The 15,455-nt window shown below is 37.6% G+C and overlaps 1 long non-coding RNA gene across 1 annotated transcript; it reads left to right on the forward strand.

The window, feature by feature from the left end:
• The first annotated feature begins 3,243 nt into the window (after positions 1-3,243).
• LOC110691238 lies at positions 3,244-5,689 on the forward strand. Its single transcript, XR_002505269.1, has 5 exons — positions 3,244-3,583; positions 3,857-4,420; positions 4,497-4,827; positions 4,951-5,283; positions 5,422-5,689. It is a non-coding gene; the product is annotated as an uncharacterized LOC110691238 (long non-coding RNA).
• The last annotated feature ends 9,766 nt before the right edge of the window (positions 5,690-15,455 follow it).

Here is a 15,455-nt window from a genome sequence, read left to right on the forward strand (position 1 = left end):
AAGTTTATTGCATTGTAATTTTTGTTTATTTAAAATAAACATTAATCAAATAATATTATTAATTATGGAGTTGTAGAAATTGTTTAAAAAATGCTACACAACATAATTTCCGATGATTTTTTTTTCTATAAAATTTTAAGAGTCTATCTAGAGTTCTCCTTTGCTTTATATTGGTGTTTCAAGCATTGATGTAAAGAAATAACGATTGACGGAAGATAGAGTAGACATGGTCCAGTTTCAACTAACCTTAACAAAATTTGCAGCCCAATTCAATCTCACTTTCACCGGTGCTAAAGTTTTTTCCTTTCTGCAAATTTAGGAAAGGTAGAAATATTTAAATTGGGACTTTGATTTTTACGTATATAATTAATGATTTTAAAAGATACAAACTGTTTGATCCTATTTAACATATACGTAGTATATCAATTTAAGTTGTGATGTAGTGAAAAAAAATTTTTAGCCTCAATAAATGTTACCATTACATCTTAAACACCCTAAAGTTTGAACTGAGATACGTACATTAAAGATTACATTTTACCAATTCTCTTGAATACTATACCAATCTTCCACCATATATGCCATATCAACCATGCAAATAAATTTTAGCTTGTACTCCACATTAAATATACGTATAAGGGCTACAATTTTTTTTTTCCTCTAATTATTGTTATGCAATATACATGAATTAGAAGAAACACACTTACCAAAATAAATTTGTAGCCCAATTTGAACTTCGCTTACTCATGATCCACAATGACCTTTCTGTAAACCAAACATATCAATTCTGCTAAATATGGAAAACACATTTTGATCATACATAAGCTGACACTTTAAATATGAATGCATAGTGAAATACAAATGGAAAGGAATTTAGTATTTTCAATGGTGGGTTTCTAAACAATTAACTTCCCTTTGAGAAAAAAAATATTGATCTTGGTTTACCATTTCTCTATTTATATTTTTGAAAGAAAATGAACCAACACTATAGTAAATTTGTTAAGGCTATTTTCTATTGACAGAGGAATTATAAAAACCTTTTTAATTTAAATCTATAGTTAGTTAATATATCAAAAAAATTATTTTCTTGAATAGGCATGATTAGGGGATTAGGATGAAAGAGATGTAGAAGAGATGTTTGATTGAATTTCTATTTTAATATTATTATTTTTTTGATGAAAATAATTATTTTGTTGAATAAGCATGATTAGGGGATTGGGATGGAAGAGATGTATGATTTTTTTTTTAATTTTTTTTATACTTAATAAAAAAAAAATTTAAAACAGGACGAGGATAAGTGTCCTTCCAACTTCCTGTTTTAAAATAATAGTATTGATGTGTTCAAAACGGTGCGATTTTTTAGATTGAAGGCTTGTAGATTGTCGCCCACGATTTAGGGGTGAAGACTGAAGAGTGGAAGTGGGAAATTAATTTTTAAAATTTTAATAAATTAATTGGTTGAATTTTGGTTTTGGCTTTTTTATTTTCTGGAACCAAAAAAAAGACTATGGAGTATGCATGATCAATGAGTTTTTATTCTTTTCGTTTAAATCAAAATCTAATATCATATCATATCATATCACTAATAAATAAAGTTGGTCTCGCAGTTAGATCACGATACAACAACACTTCGCATTTCAATTTTTCGCCAAGTGTCGTGCCACATACGCGACAAATAGGTATTATAGTGTGACACATATGACGCTACGCTAAATAAGCGATTTTTGGATATATTTTTTAAGATAAAAATGTTGTATAGAGCTTTATTCCCTCTTTTCATATATACATAATTAATCATAACTTTTAATAAATATCCTATAACTCGGTTTTATTTCCATCATAAAATTCGTTTCAAAGAGTTCTTTTAAAAAAGATCCATTTATAATATATCTAATTTAGTAAAAAAAAACATAATAGAGAATCAACAAAAATAAGTTTTAACTAGTAAAAATAATTTTGGTTTGGTAAAAATACTTTCAATTCAGTAAAAATAATTTAAGTACAATAACAATACTTTCAAGTCAATAATAACATAGAAATCTATTTACAAACAAAATTATAAAAGTACACTATTCTATAAATAAGCTATAGGATATCGTATGTTTAAATATCCTGCATTATCAAAAGGGATTACATGACCGTATTAATAAATATATAAGCTAAAAAGTTTATCCTAAAATTTTATCAACAATCTGGGCATCACCCAGACTCAAAACTAGTATATATATAGAGGGGAGTTTTTTCTGAGTTTTTAGAGCGCCAAGTAGGATTTTAATTTTTAAAAAATTATTAGAGCGCCACGTATGATAAATATTTTTAAAACGCTACAATCGGATTATGCCACATAAAATTAGTTTTTTTTAAAGCGCTACATAGTTTTATAATAATAAAAAAAGCCACGTGGGATTAATATTTTAAAATGCTACAATAGAATTATGCCACGTAAGATTAGTTTTTTTAAAGCGTTACGTAAGAATATAATAATAAATAAAAAATTATCAGAGCGACACATAAGATTATTATTTTTAAAAAATTATCATGAATAAAATTAAATGATTTATTTGGGTGATTAATGGAACCAACATTATGATAAATTTTTACAAAAATTACATAGAGGAGAGTTTTTTCAAAATATTTTAGAGCTTCACATAGGAAAATGTTATATTTTAGCCAATAAAAAAAAGAATTGCATTTTATTTTAGATCTAAAATTTTATATTAATTATAAAAATAAAATCAGAGCGCTTTCTGTGTGGCCGGCCATATTGTGCCCAGCTGAGACACACCAAAATACTGACCTAGTAACCCTTGACCATCCGAGTAATCCTGCTCGATTAAGTAACCCTTGACCAACTGAGTAACCCATGGCCAAGTAATTCCGGCCACACGGTGTGACTAGTCACATATGAAATTTTGTGAAATAAAATATTATCTTTTTATATTAGGAATTTTTATCTAAATATGAAAAACAAAATTAATAATTCATTTTATAATAAAAAGTTCAAGTAGTAAACAAGTGAATATCACAAAGTTTATCAGATAAATATATATTTAGTAAAATATTTTATTTGAAAAAATACAAACACCGTGCATCACACGGGTTTCATCTAGTGAAAAATATAATTGAGGATCAAGGAGGGGAGCGATGGTTAGTTCCGAGGTGTTTCAAACGGAGGGTTGAGAGACATTTACTACTGTCTCGCAGGGGCAAAAGCGTCAATTAATAAGTAATTTTGAAAAATGCATCTGGTTTGCCGTTTCGAGGAAAAGTATCTCGTTATGCAAATTTAATTTGTCTCATATGTCTCCTCCTCTCTCATATGTTTCCTCCCCTCTCAAGAAAATTAATCTCTTTCTCTCTCTTCGACTTGTTCGTCTCTCTCTCCTCCATAATTTCTGAGCTCCTCTCCTCTTGGACTATGTTTCTGAGCAATTCAGGTGAGATTGGGTTATTGCAAGAAAGATCTTTGGATATAGCAAGGTCGCGAAGCGGTAGAAAGGTCTTCTCAATTGCTGAAGTATTGTTGAAAGGAAAGGGCGTGGCGAATCATTAGTACAATTGTATACATACTCCATTGTTGAAATAGGTAAGTAATTACATGTTTAAATGTTGAAATGTGAACTAAATAAGTGAGGGTTTTCCCAAAATCGACGATGTTTAAAAGTTAGGTTTTTTTAGCAAAAAATCATAAAGGGTTTGGTATGTCGGAGTAACTGAGTAAATTGTAATTGAATACATGGCTTGGGCTTAATCGTGTTGAATATGGGTCGCAATTAGGGTCACAATTGTGAAAATGGGTCACAGGGTTTAATTTGGGGGAAAACTGGGGTTTTGTTGCTGAGTAGTATGGGTTTTGCAGGGTTGCTGAATTTGAATGTGAAGACTATACCCAGGCAGTTCTGTTACTGGCTGATGAGTAGAGTGTTTGGCGATGGGACAATGATATTTGGAGATGGTGCAATTCTTCCGTTGGGGCCAAATCAAGTGAGGTCTATTCTTGGTATTCCAATGCCTCTAGTTGCCGGGGATGGCGAAGGGGATACCCAGAAGATTATAAGGGTATTTAATCTTTATGGTGTAGGGTCAAAGGGGGAAACCGTGTCCCTGAATGCAACAGCCGATGCCTTGTGCCCTGTGCTAAAAGATGATTCTGTTGTCGAGCTTGAGACAGAAGTTGATAAAGAGGACTTTATGACATCTTTTTTTAATAGTTGCTCTAGGAATGGTAGTCTGCACGACGGCGAATAGTTTGAATTTGGTTGTATTCTTAGTGCCGACATTGACAGTGGCATGTGAAGCTGTAGAGTATGATTGGTGCAAGTTCACAATAGATTGGGTGCGCGACTGCGCTGATTGATTTCAGACAAAATTTCAGAAAAATGGATTTCGTTGCGGATGTGGTGGGAGCATTGTGTTTCTCTTGGTAAGCTTATATAATTGCTTGTTTTTTTATGGGTTTATTCCTTCAAAGTTACTAATGTAGTTAATGGAATATGCAGATTTTTTACTTAGATCACCTCAACCTGTACCAATTAACTGGGGTGTTTATCTGAGGGTGAAGGTGTGGAATTCTGAACAGGTGAAGGGTGCTGTAGAAGACCACCGACGGTCTGACGAAGAATTTGGGAATTTGCCGATGAGTTGTAGTCCGTTATTGATGTTTCTGTTGCCTTGTGCCGTGTGTAACATTTAACTAACTTTGATGGTCCTTTGCAGGTTGTTGATGTTGCTTATGGGGAGGACCATCCTCTAGTTCCACGAGACGGTGATGTCGGGTTGGAGGAAAATAATAGTGTGGGTTATAATTCGGTCAATGCCGTGGTTGATCAGGTATATCACTTTTGTGATGAACTGAGGTTAAAAACTGATGAACATTTATGAACTGAGCTTACTTTATGATCATTTTTTTTCTTTTTAACCCTTTGACACTTCCCTTACAATTGGATGATGTAGGTCCTTGCTCAGTTAACTCCTTATGCTTGTAAGTCTAGTTGAGAGGATTGTTGGGACAAATTAGCTACTGGTTCCAAGGGCAGTGTACCGAAGGACGATCAAGATTTGAACACTAGTAGCATTGGTAAAGGGAGCCAGCCCCGTCATAGTGGGGGCAGTAACAAGGTATTGAAGGATGCAGTAGCCGCTGAAAAGTGCCCAAATGAAGAGAAGGAATCTTCCTGTGCATGTTGTTCGAGGGATGGTGAACCCGGTGCTAACATAGTGACCCGGGTTTGGTAACCGGTTGGTGACGTTTGTCAAAGGGTGGAAGGATTTGAAGGATGAAAATAAGTACGTCTCATTTTTTTATTTTTTTTTACTTTTGTTTTATTTATCTCAAGGATGGAGTACTTGTGCTTATCATAAATATGAGTTTTAGGTTTGGTTGTTCTTATGGAATTTTTTATTTCTGTTTTTGTTGCAATGTAGCTCAGGACTGTTGATCATTGAATGCGATAATATGGATGCCACGCAAAGGGACTATTACGGTGTATCAGGTCCTAGAGCGCATGTTGGGCATCAATATGTGCGGATGGCATCGACAATAATGTATAGAAAGTATTGGGGCAAAATGGAGTTTCTCAATAGGAGGAAACAAATTTTGTGGAACCCTCATATGCGGTTAGTAGACCTGTCAATTTTTGACCCGACCTGCAAATTTGACCCGAACCCGACCCGTTTTGTGGGTCTTGAACAACTTTTTTTGACCCATAACTGTAGACATCTAAAAATGTCTCCCCATAATCAAACCCGATGATGAACAACTTTTCACCGCCATTATTAGTCGGGTCGAGTATTTAATTTTGGGAGTGCTTAAAATTCATTTTCAGTCAAACACATTAAACAAATCGGTTAAAAGATCAGTCCAAGTATTTAGCTAAAGTATAGTCCAACCCTTATTTCAGTCCAAACCATTTTAATTCATTTTATTTATTCATTAAGCTCGATTAATAAATATTAAAACCTTAAACCTAAAATGAGCCCAAACGCCGAAACAACACCTAAATTATTCTGTACTAAATGTAAACAAAAAGATAGTGATTTTAGACGGAAGTCTAGGAAAGGGAATTTATCGTGTCACGGTAGAAATGCCGTGCCATGGCAATCTGTGCCGTGTCACGGTAATTTACGTCGTGACGCAACAATTTCTAGGTTAATTTTCTATGCGGTGCTTCATTTTTAGGGTTTCCGGACCTCACCCCTCTCATTTCCTCTATAAATACGAGGCTCATTTCTCAGTTTGGGGGCACCAAAAATCATTCTTTCTCTCTCTTATGCTCTAGCCTAAATATTTGCCTTCCCTATTCTTTCACAATACATTCCCTAAGCACTCTACGCAGTCTGTACTTTATCCGAAGTTCTAAACTTAAATCAAGGCGTGAAAGGTGGAACTGTTTGAGGGTTTAGCCCCCAAATCAACTTTACTTTCATTTGATTTAATTTCCATTATTGTTTATTAATTTTCCATTATTGTTTTATTGTTTTCCTTGAAGTTACTAACGCGTTTATGTTTCTTTTGTTCCTGTTATATTTCTAACGGTTTTTGTTATGTTTTTCATATACTAACCGTTGTTTTTATGGTTAAATTGCTTCTAGTGTTGATGTTTATTTTATTACATTTATTGATCACCATATTGCATGTAAAAGGGAATATATAATTGAATATAACGATTAATAAGATAATTTGAACGACCGGTTTTAGGTTCCTTTTTAATGTTGTTTAATTAATGTGATCACAATATTTTAGAATTATATGTTGCATCAACATTCAACTAATTTAGCTTGATAATAGTTTGGAGCAAATTGAAACTTTGTTTGTATGCCTATGAGATCGTAGGAAATACTTTTCACAGTAAGAATCGAGTAGAGGCCAATACGGGCGAATGCGATTTTATGACTTACTTCGTACCTTCATCCCCGATCCTCCTTTAGTGGTTCCGAACTATATGGAGTTAGTAATCTCGTGGATTATGAATGGGGTGTAACTTTCATGGGTCAATCGTTGTTGTCTTTCGTGGTTGCCTTATAATGATCCGTGAACGGTTTACAAATTTCTTATAAACTTGTTGGCGGCTCCCTACTTTGCTTTGTCTCTATTTGTGCTCCTAATAGTATGTCAATTCCCACTTTCTATGAGTGCCAAGCTATTCACAACATGCTTAACTAGGTGCGCTTCGAACGACGCCTATAATTTGGCGACTCCAGTGGGGAGGATTCTTGATTATTTATTAATTTGAGTGATCGGTATTTAGTTGAGAAGAATGGATGAGACTTGAAAGATTCTTAAATCGTATTCCTGTGATTAATTTGGCATTGTTGCATATGTAATGACGTTTTAACGTCGTATTTAGGTTTGTCTCGTACGAAAAATCAAATAACCTGATTGCAATCGAAGAAACAGGGGCACTAATTTATTTTAATCAGTACCGAGCAACGGTAGGACTGCCGTGGCATGGCACAGATTACCTTGTCACGGCAATCTATACCGTGGCACGACAACTTTTGACGTGGCACGATACTGCTAAAAATAAAACAATGGCTCTGCTTTTTTTTTTTTTCACAATTAGCTTCTTTCGTTTTTTCGGAAAACCGTATGTGTTCTACATATGTTATAGCCTCGGGGTATTTAATCTCTATCGATCGAAAACGTTAATGACAATAAGGGTTCATCCGAGTTATTAAATCCACTTAAACCATGGAGTCGAGTTCGATTTCATCACGAACTTGAAGACCCGCCTATTGGCATACACCCTCAAGGGAGGCTGCGTTGCTAACGCGTCTAAACTTTTAACCATGGTACCCTGTTGACACCAAAAAGCTTGACCATAATGGAACATAGAATTTGACCTTAGGTTGTGAACTTTTCATTGCATCATCGTGACTAAGTGTTACTTGGCTTCATTGTCGTGTTACTAACCCCAAGTGTGTTTGTTCATCTTGTTGTTTTGACTAACGTATGACCGAGGGTTTTTATTCCACATAGTATTAGTACGGACCCTAAAATTAAATAAAACTGGAAAAATATCACGAGCTGAACCTGGAATTGAGTACCGTGTCACGATAGGCTATACCGCACCATGGTACAGCTTGCCGTGCCACGATAGTTGTACTATGGCACGGTATCCAAGGAATGTTGTTGTTAGTTTTTTTTGGTCTTTCGTGCGTATTTCTTTGGTTTGTGCGTCTTGCCTAGTGTCGCGTCTAGCTGTACAATCGTAACACGCGTCTCATAACCTCACTTAATCACTCACGAGTTTTTTTTCGAAACTCTTTATTTCCCTTTTCTTTCTTACTTTTCGAATGGGTCAAGGTTGAGTCAAGTCATTAAAGGTGCGTTTGTTTCAATATCGCAGCGCTTGGTCAAGAAGCAGGGTAGATTGGTACGGTTCGAGTCACTACCACAACAATCTCTTAAACCTAAGAGGCGTGCAAGGAAACCACCACCATCGTCTCCACAAAGCTCATCTCCATCACCATCTCCAATTTATTTTCATTACACTCTAATGGCTAGTAAGGAAGATATTGAGCAAATCAACAAGTCCATCGAGGCACTTTCTGCCATGATGCAATCCCTTACTACCAAAGTCACTACCATGGAACTAACAAATGTCACTGTTGCTACAGTTGACAAGCTGAAAGAAAAAGTGAGCAAAATTTATGAAGATTTCATCTACGTGGAACAACCTTCCACTGCTTTGGCTGTGAAAGGCAAGCTCCCTGAAAATTTCTCCACTGTTGGCTTACCGAAGTCAAGCCTACTGACAACCCTATGTTCTATTTGAAGGCTTTCTCTGCAACCATGACTCTTAAAGGACTAGATGTGGCACTCTTCCCTATAGTGTTCCCTCTTTCCTTGGAGCATGCTTGCTAGCAATGGTTTTATTATCTGGAGTCCAAGTATACTGCAACTTGGGGTGATGTTACTGAGATTTATATGAATCATTACAAATGTAACATTCAAGCTAGAACTTCTTAACATGAATTGTCCATTCTCAAACAGAAAGAGAATGAAGGCTTCACCGCTTATTTGAACAGGTGGAGGGAAACAGCTGCATTCTTGGTGGATCCCCCTAAAGAAAGGGAGATGGTTTGCCTCTTTATCCGAGAACCTGACTCACAAGTACAAGCAACATCTTAGGTTCTTGCCTTTGAACACCTTTGTATACAGTGTGGGCATCGAAATCGAAGATGAGCTGATCAAGACTGCTGGTAACAGTAACAATAACAATACTTGGAAAAACAAGAAGAACGACAATCCTTCTTCTTCGTCTTCTATGCCCAATGATGCTACCAACAACATTAGGCAGTACAACCTCAATGATGTGTTGGCTCTCAATGCTCCCACACAAAAGTTCCAAAGGAAAAGAAGGGTTTACACACCTTTGGGAATGAATTATGATACTGCTTTTGATCGCCTTCACAGTCAAGGATTGATTATGCCTATTGGGCCATTTCCAGAGCCCAAGCCTGAAAATAGAAGTGCAAGCTATGAACCTAATGCTCATTGCAAGTTTCACCAAGGTAGGCGTCACACTTCCAAACAATGCTAGAAATTGAAGGATGCTATCCTGATGCTAATCAACTTCCTGTCCCTCCAAGGGCCAAGAAGCCAAATATTTAAATAGGTACACTCTCTGATGCTTTGACTATCACAAGAGATGAGATCTCCTTTGATTCGTTGCTACTCATCCAATCTGTGGATGAGCCTCTTCTAGAAATTATTTTTATTTCAAGCTATGAATAAGTTAATGGAATTTGGGATAGGGACGATGAAGACGTCTATCTCTTGGAGCCACCAGTTATGAATTTAGTGATGGGGTGATCTCGAAGTTGAGGTTCTCATCCGGATCGGAAGGTTACAACAACCTGGTCCACCTACACCTCCACCACAAGCACAACCAGTAGTTGATCCCATTGACCCTCTAAGCAACGATGTGATCAAGCAACTTCAAAAGACTAAGGTGGAAATGAATGTGTGGAAGCTTTTGGCTACCTTCCTGAGCATCGAAAGGCTGTGATGAAAGCTCTTGTTAAGATAGGAGTTGATATTGACATGACTCCTCAAGGGCTAGTCAACTTTCTCACTACTAAATTACCAAGCACAAACAATCTGATTTCTTTTTCTGACAAGGATTTACCCCCAGAAGAGGATCAACACAACAAGGAACTGCACCTTAATGTGGTGTGCAGGCAAATGAATGTCCCTATGAGCCTAGTTGATAATGGCTCGGCAATCACTGTATGCCCTCTTCGCACTGCGAAGAAGCTTGGCATAAGAGATGAATAATTGATTCCCTCTACTCAAGGGATTTAAGCTTATGATAATACTCGCCGTCAAGTCGTGGGTACTATCATGTTGAATATTACTATTGGAGCCATTGAACGTGACACCAAGTTTCAAGTGGTGGATATTAAGGCTTCTTTCAATCTATTGCTAGGACGCCTTTGGCTTCATGAGCTAAAGGCAATCCCTTCATCACTGCACCTGAAAGTCAAAGCAATAGTTGGAGGGATTCCAATCACTATTGAGATCTCTCCTATGCGCATCCACGTCATCGACACCCCTATTGTCCATGTCGAGCATGATGACGAAGATGAGGATCTTTGGGGCTTTTCTTTGGAAGATGTTCTCATGATCGAGGAAGAAGAGAAGTGCCACCTCGACTTCGATCCTTATTCCAATGTCAATGTCAATGCAATCATGAAGAAATAAGGGCATATCCTCGGAATGACCCTTGGAATTAAGAAGAAAAAGGCTGAACTTTGGGGGTACCCTGGTGCACCCAAGAAGGACACCTTTGGCTTGGGATTCAAGCCAACGAAAGAAGAGATGAAGCAAGTTGTGCCCAAGATGGTTGCTCGCAACACAGCTCGTGTCATGAATACGGAAATGCCTATGGATCCTTATCCCCTCACTCTCAATGGCCAGTACATCAAGGAAGGGGAAGATTTTCCGTGCTATGAATTTGTTGAACCTTTCATCTGCAATGGGAGGCGTGAGCCAGGATTTGAGGTCTTCATGGATTGTGACTTCATCGATGAAAGTGATATTTTCCCACAGCTGAGAAACCAACTAGTCCAGGCTCTAGTGAAATGGCTACTAGCCTTCTCTTTGGGCTCTAGATGAATGAACCCAGACGCATCGACAATGATAAATCTGCGCTCATCCAGGCTGTTATGTCAAATAAGGACTTTGACCCCTCTGAGTTCATTGTCTTGGCTGAAGGTGTTTTGAAGGATTGGCGCAAAACTGTGAAGATCACTACTCTAAGTAGAGAGAAGGTGGAAGTCATTGGGCAAGGACCCATGTTTGATGAATCTGAATCGTATGAGTTCGAGTCCGAGTCTGTTTGTGAGCTTGTAGGATCTAAGATTGAACCCGTATCTGCTATTGAGTCTTTTTCTGTAGTTCCTCCTATTATTGAGTCTCCTCTATCTATCCCCAATAATTCTGGTGAGGTTGCAGTTGACCTTGCCCTCTTTGATGTAATGGTTAATGAATTCAATGAGATGAGTACCTTTGCTTACGATGCGTGCCATTCCCCTAACCCCGATCAATATTGCTTTGCTAATGATGAAAATGACAAAGCACTAATAAAAGCAATGGAAGAGCACGATTATAAAACTGCAATAGTTGAAGATACAGAAACAATTAATATTTCCAATGACACCACTCTCAAAGAGGTTAAATTGGATTAACACCAAGTCTTGACAAACGTAAGGAACTTATTAACTTGCTTAGTGAATTTGTTGATGTATTTGCTTGGTCGTACCAAGATATGCCAGGTATTGACAGGGACATAGCTCAGCATACGATTCCACTCATTCCAGGTATGAAGCCCGTCAAACAAAAGCTGCGACACCCGAAACCTGATGTGGCCCTTAAAATCAAAGAAGAGATCAGGAAACAACTAGCTGCAGGCTTCATCAAAGTGTCCAAATATACAGAATGGATTGCCAATGTGGTTCCAGTTCTCAAGAAATATGGAAGAGTCAGAATGTGTGTTGATTACAGAGATCTCAATAAAGCAAGCCCAAAAGATGGGTTCCCTCTACCTCACATCGACATTCTGGTTGACAATACAGTAAACCATGCACTCCTCTCCTTCATGGATGGGTACGCCGGGTATAATCAAGTATTGATGGCCGAAGAAGACATGGAGAAAACCCTATTCATCACACAATGGGGTACATATTGCTATACGGTAATGCCATTCAGGTTGAAAAATGCGGGTGCCACGTACCAAAGAGAAGCAACAACATTGTTACATGACATAATGCACAACGAAGTGGAGGTCTATGTTGATGATATGATCGTCAAACCAAAAGATCGACCAGGCCACGTCATTGCACTCCGCAAGTTCTTTAAACAACTTCGCAAGTACAACATGAGATTGAATTCAACAAAGTGTGTATTTGGAGTTACATCAAGGAAACTCCTAGGCTATGTGATCAGTTGTCGTGGAATTGAAATAGATACCACAAAAGTCAAGGCGATCATGTCCATGCCACCACCCAAGACTGAGAAAGAAACTTGAGGCTTCATTAGAAGGTTACAATATATAAGTAGGTTCATATCCAAACTCATTATGGTATGTGAACCTATATTCAAGAATCTTAAAAAGAATGTCCCAGTCACATGGGATGATGAATGCCAAAAAGCTTTCGATAAGATCAAAACATACTTGGCGAATCCAACTGTGCTAGCACCCGCGATACCTGACATTCCTCTTCTACTCTACCTTACGGTCACAAGAGAAACGATGGGGGCAATGCTAGCACAAGAAATTGAAAGCAAAGAAATTGCAATCTATTACTTGAGTAAGAAGCTTCAAGGCTATGAGGTCCGGTATACACCACTCGAAATGTTGTGTCTCGCACTTGTGTGGGCCGTAAAGAAGCTAAGACATTATATGCTCACCCATACGGTGCATGTCGTATTAAGATGGATCCTCTCAAATACTTGTTCGAGAAAGCCACTCCCAACGGCAAATTGTCAAGGTGGACAGTCAACCTTGCTAAGTTTGACTTGAAGTTCATTCCACAAAAGCCATCAAGGGTTCCGTAGTTTTCGATTTCTTAGCAGATTTCCCATTAGAAGAACCTGAGATGGCGGAAGAAGAGTAAAATTTCCCTGATGAAGACTTGCTTATGATTGAGGGTGATAGTTGGACGCTCTATTTCAATGGAGCTTCAACCCAAAAAGGTTGTGTGGTAGGAGTCTTACTAGTATCACCCAACGAACAACACATCCCAATTTCTATGAAGCTCGATTTTGACGTCACCAACAATGCTGCAGAATATGAAACATGCATCTTGGGATTAGAAACAACTATTGCTTTGGGAATCAAGAAGCTAAGAATTTATGGTGACTCTTCACTAATCATCAACCAAATCTCTAAGAGATGGAAAGTGAGAAGTGAAAGTCTTGCTATGTGTCAAGCTCATTTGGAAACTCTCACGGAGCAATTAGATGAAGTGGAATACACTTATTTATCCAGAGAAGATAATCAGTTCGCTGATGCGCTAGCTAAGTTGGATTCAATGGTCCAAATCCCAAGGGATACAATTAGAATTTCATTGACCATAGAACAAAGATACGAGCCGGCTTATGTTCATGCACTTGATGAAAAAGACTCGCAAGAAGAAGACGAAGAGTCGTGGTACACAAACATCCTTAACTATGTGACAAAGGGAGAGTAACCTCCCAACATTGATTAAAGGGCACGCGTGCTTTGAGGCTCCTGGCCTCACAGTATGTGCTCATCAGGGGAAAACTCCATAAGAGGACCGCACTGGGAAGAAACCTGTTGTGCATAACTAAGAAGGAAGCACATAATACAATGGCAAACCTTCATGTCGGAATATGTGGAATGCACATGAATGCAAAAATGTTAGTCCAGTAAATTCAGTGACAAGGTTACTATTGGACTACCATGGAAAAAGATTGTCACGAGTACGTTAAGAAATGTATGAAGTGCCAAATCTACACAAATTTACAACATGTTCCACCATCACTCCTCTACACATATACCTTTCCATGGCCTTTCTCTACTTGGGGAATTGACATCATTGGGAAGATAACGCCGCCAGGACAATGAGGACATGAGTTCATCCTTGTAGTAATTGACTACATCACCAAATGGGTCGAAGCTGCTTCATATGCTGAGCTCAACGCAACACATGTAGCTCAATTCATAGAGAAAAACATCATATGCCGTTATGGTGTGCCTCACGAAATGATCAGTGATAACATGACGCATTTCCAAGTCGAGTGCGTAGAAATATTAAAGAAATACCATATCAAACATCACAGATCATCGCCTTCTAGGCCACAAACTAATGGTGTGGCAGAATCAGCCAACAAGAACGTAAAGACCATCATCAAAAAGATGACGAAAAATTATAAAGATTGGCCAAGCAAGCTAAGCTACATTTTGCTCTTTGGGGTTATCGAACTTTTGTTCGTTCATCAACAGGAGCCACCCCCTTCTCTTTAGTGTATGGAGTTGAAGCCGTACAACCAATCGAGCCAGAGATCCCATCTCTACGGATTGCTTTAGGAAACCAACTAGACGAAGTCGATTGGATTAGAGCAAGATATGATGAACTAGTCTTACTTGATGAAAAATACTTGGTAGCTTTGCATCATGTCCAAACCTATCAAATGCGTATTGCACGACATTTCAATAAAAAATTCAAGACTAGGAATATCAAAGAATGCGATTTGGTACTCAAAGCACTTCGCAAAAATGTGTTAGATCTAAGAGGAAAATTTAGACCAAACTGGTCAGGTCCGTACATTGTGAAATTTTACAGTAGTTTAACCAACTTGGATCAACTCAAGAAATTTTATGCTTAATTGCACGGGTTTTAGACCCAATAGAGATACATTTGGCTTGATTCCTTTGTAAGGATACGTAGGCAACCCCCCAAGGGGGCACGACCAATTTAAAAATCAAATCCCTTCTTTGTCAACAAAATTACAGCAAACGAGGAAGCACAACATCAAAAATTGAAAATCGCACAACGCAGCAAGCACCGCGCCACGACAAGAAGAACCGCAACGCGACACCAGCACCGTGACACGACAAATTTTAACATGACGCGGCAAAAATGTCGTGACACGACAATCCATTTTTTGCGAAAAACTTGCAGTTTTGTTTTGTTCGACGTTTATTTTTATTATTATTCTTCCATTGCGTCCGACTTCTTGACTCAGATAATTAAAAAAAAGAAGGAAATAGTCATTGTAATTTTTAATTAAGGCAAAAATAAATATGCTATTATTAATAAAATAAATGGCACTACAACTATTGGCATCATACACCTTATTTAAAATTAAAACTTAAATCATTAAAACAAAGCAATATTGATCAATTCCTTCTTGCCTTAGGAATCTCTTTCTTCTTCTCAACCATGTCAGCCTTCACCATTAGTGTGTCTTTACACTAGTAGAAAAA

This window comes from Chenopodium quinoa, unplaced genomic scaffold (assembly GCF_001683475.1).
Source record: "Chenopodium quinoa cultivar QQ74 unplaced genomic scaffold, ASM168347v1, whole genome shotgun sequence".
Lineage (NCBI taxonomy): Eukaryota > Viridiplantae > Streptophyta > Magnoliopsida > Caryophyllales > Amaranthaceae > Chenopodium > Chenopodium quinoa.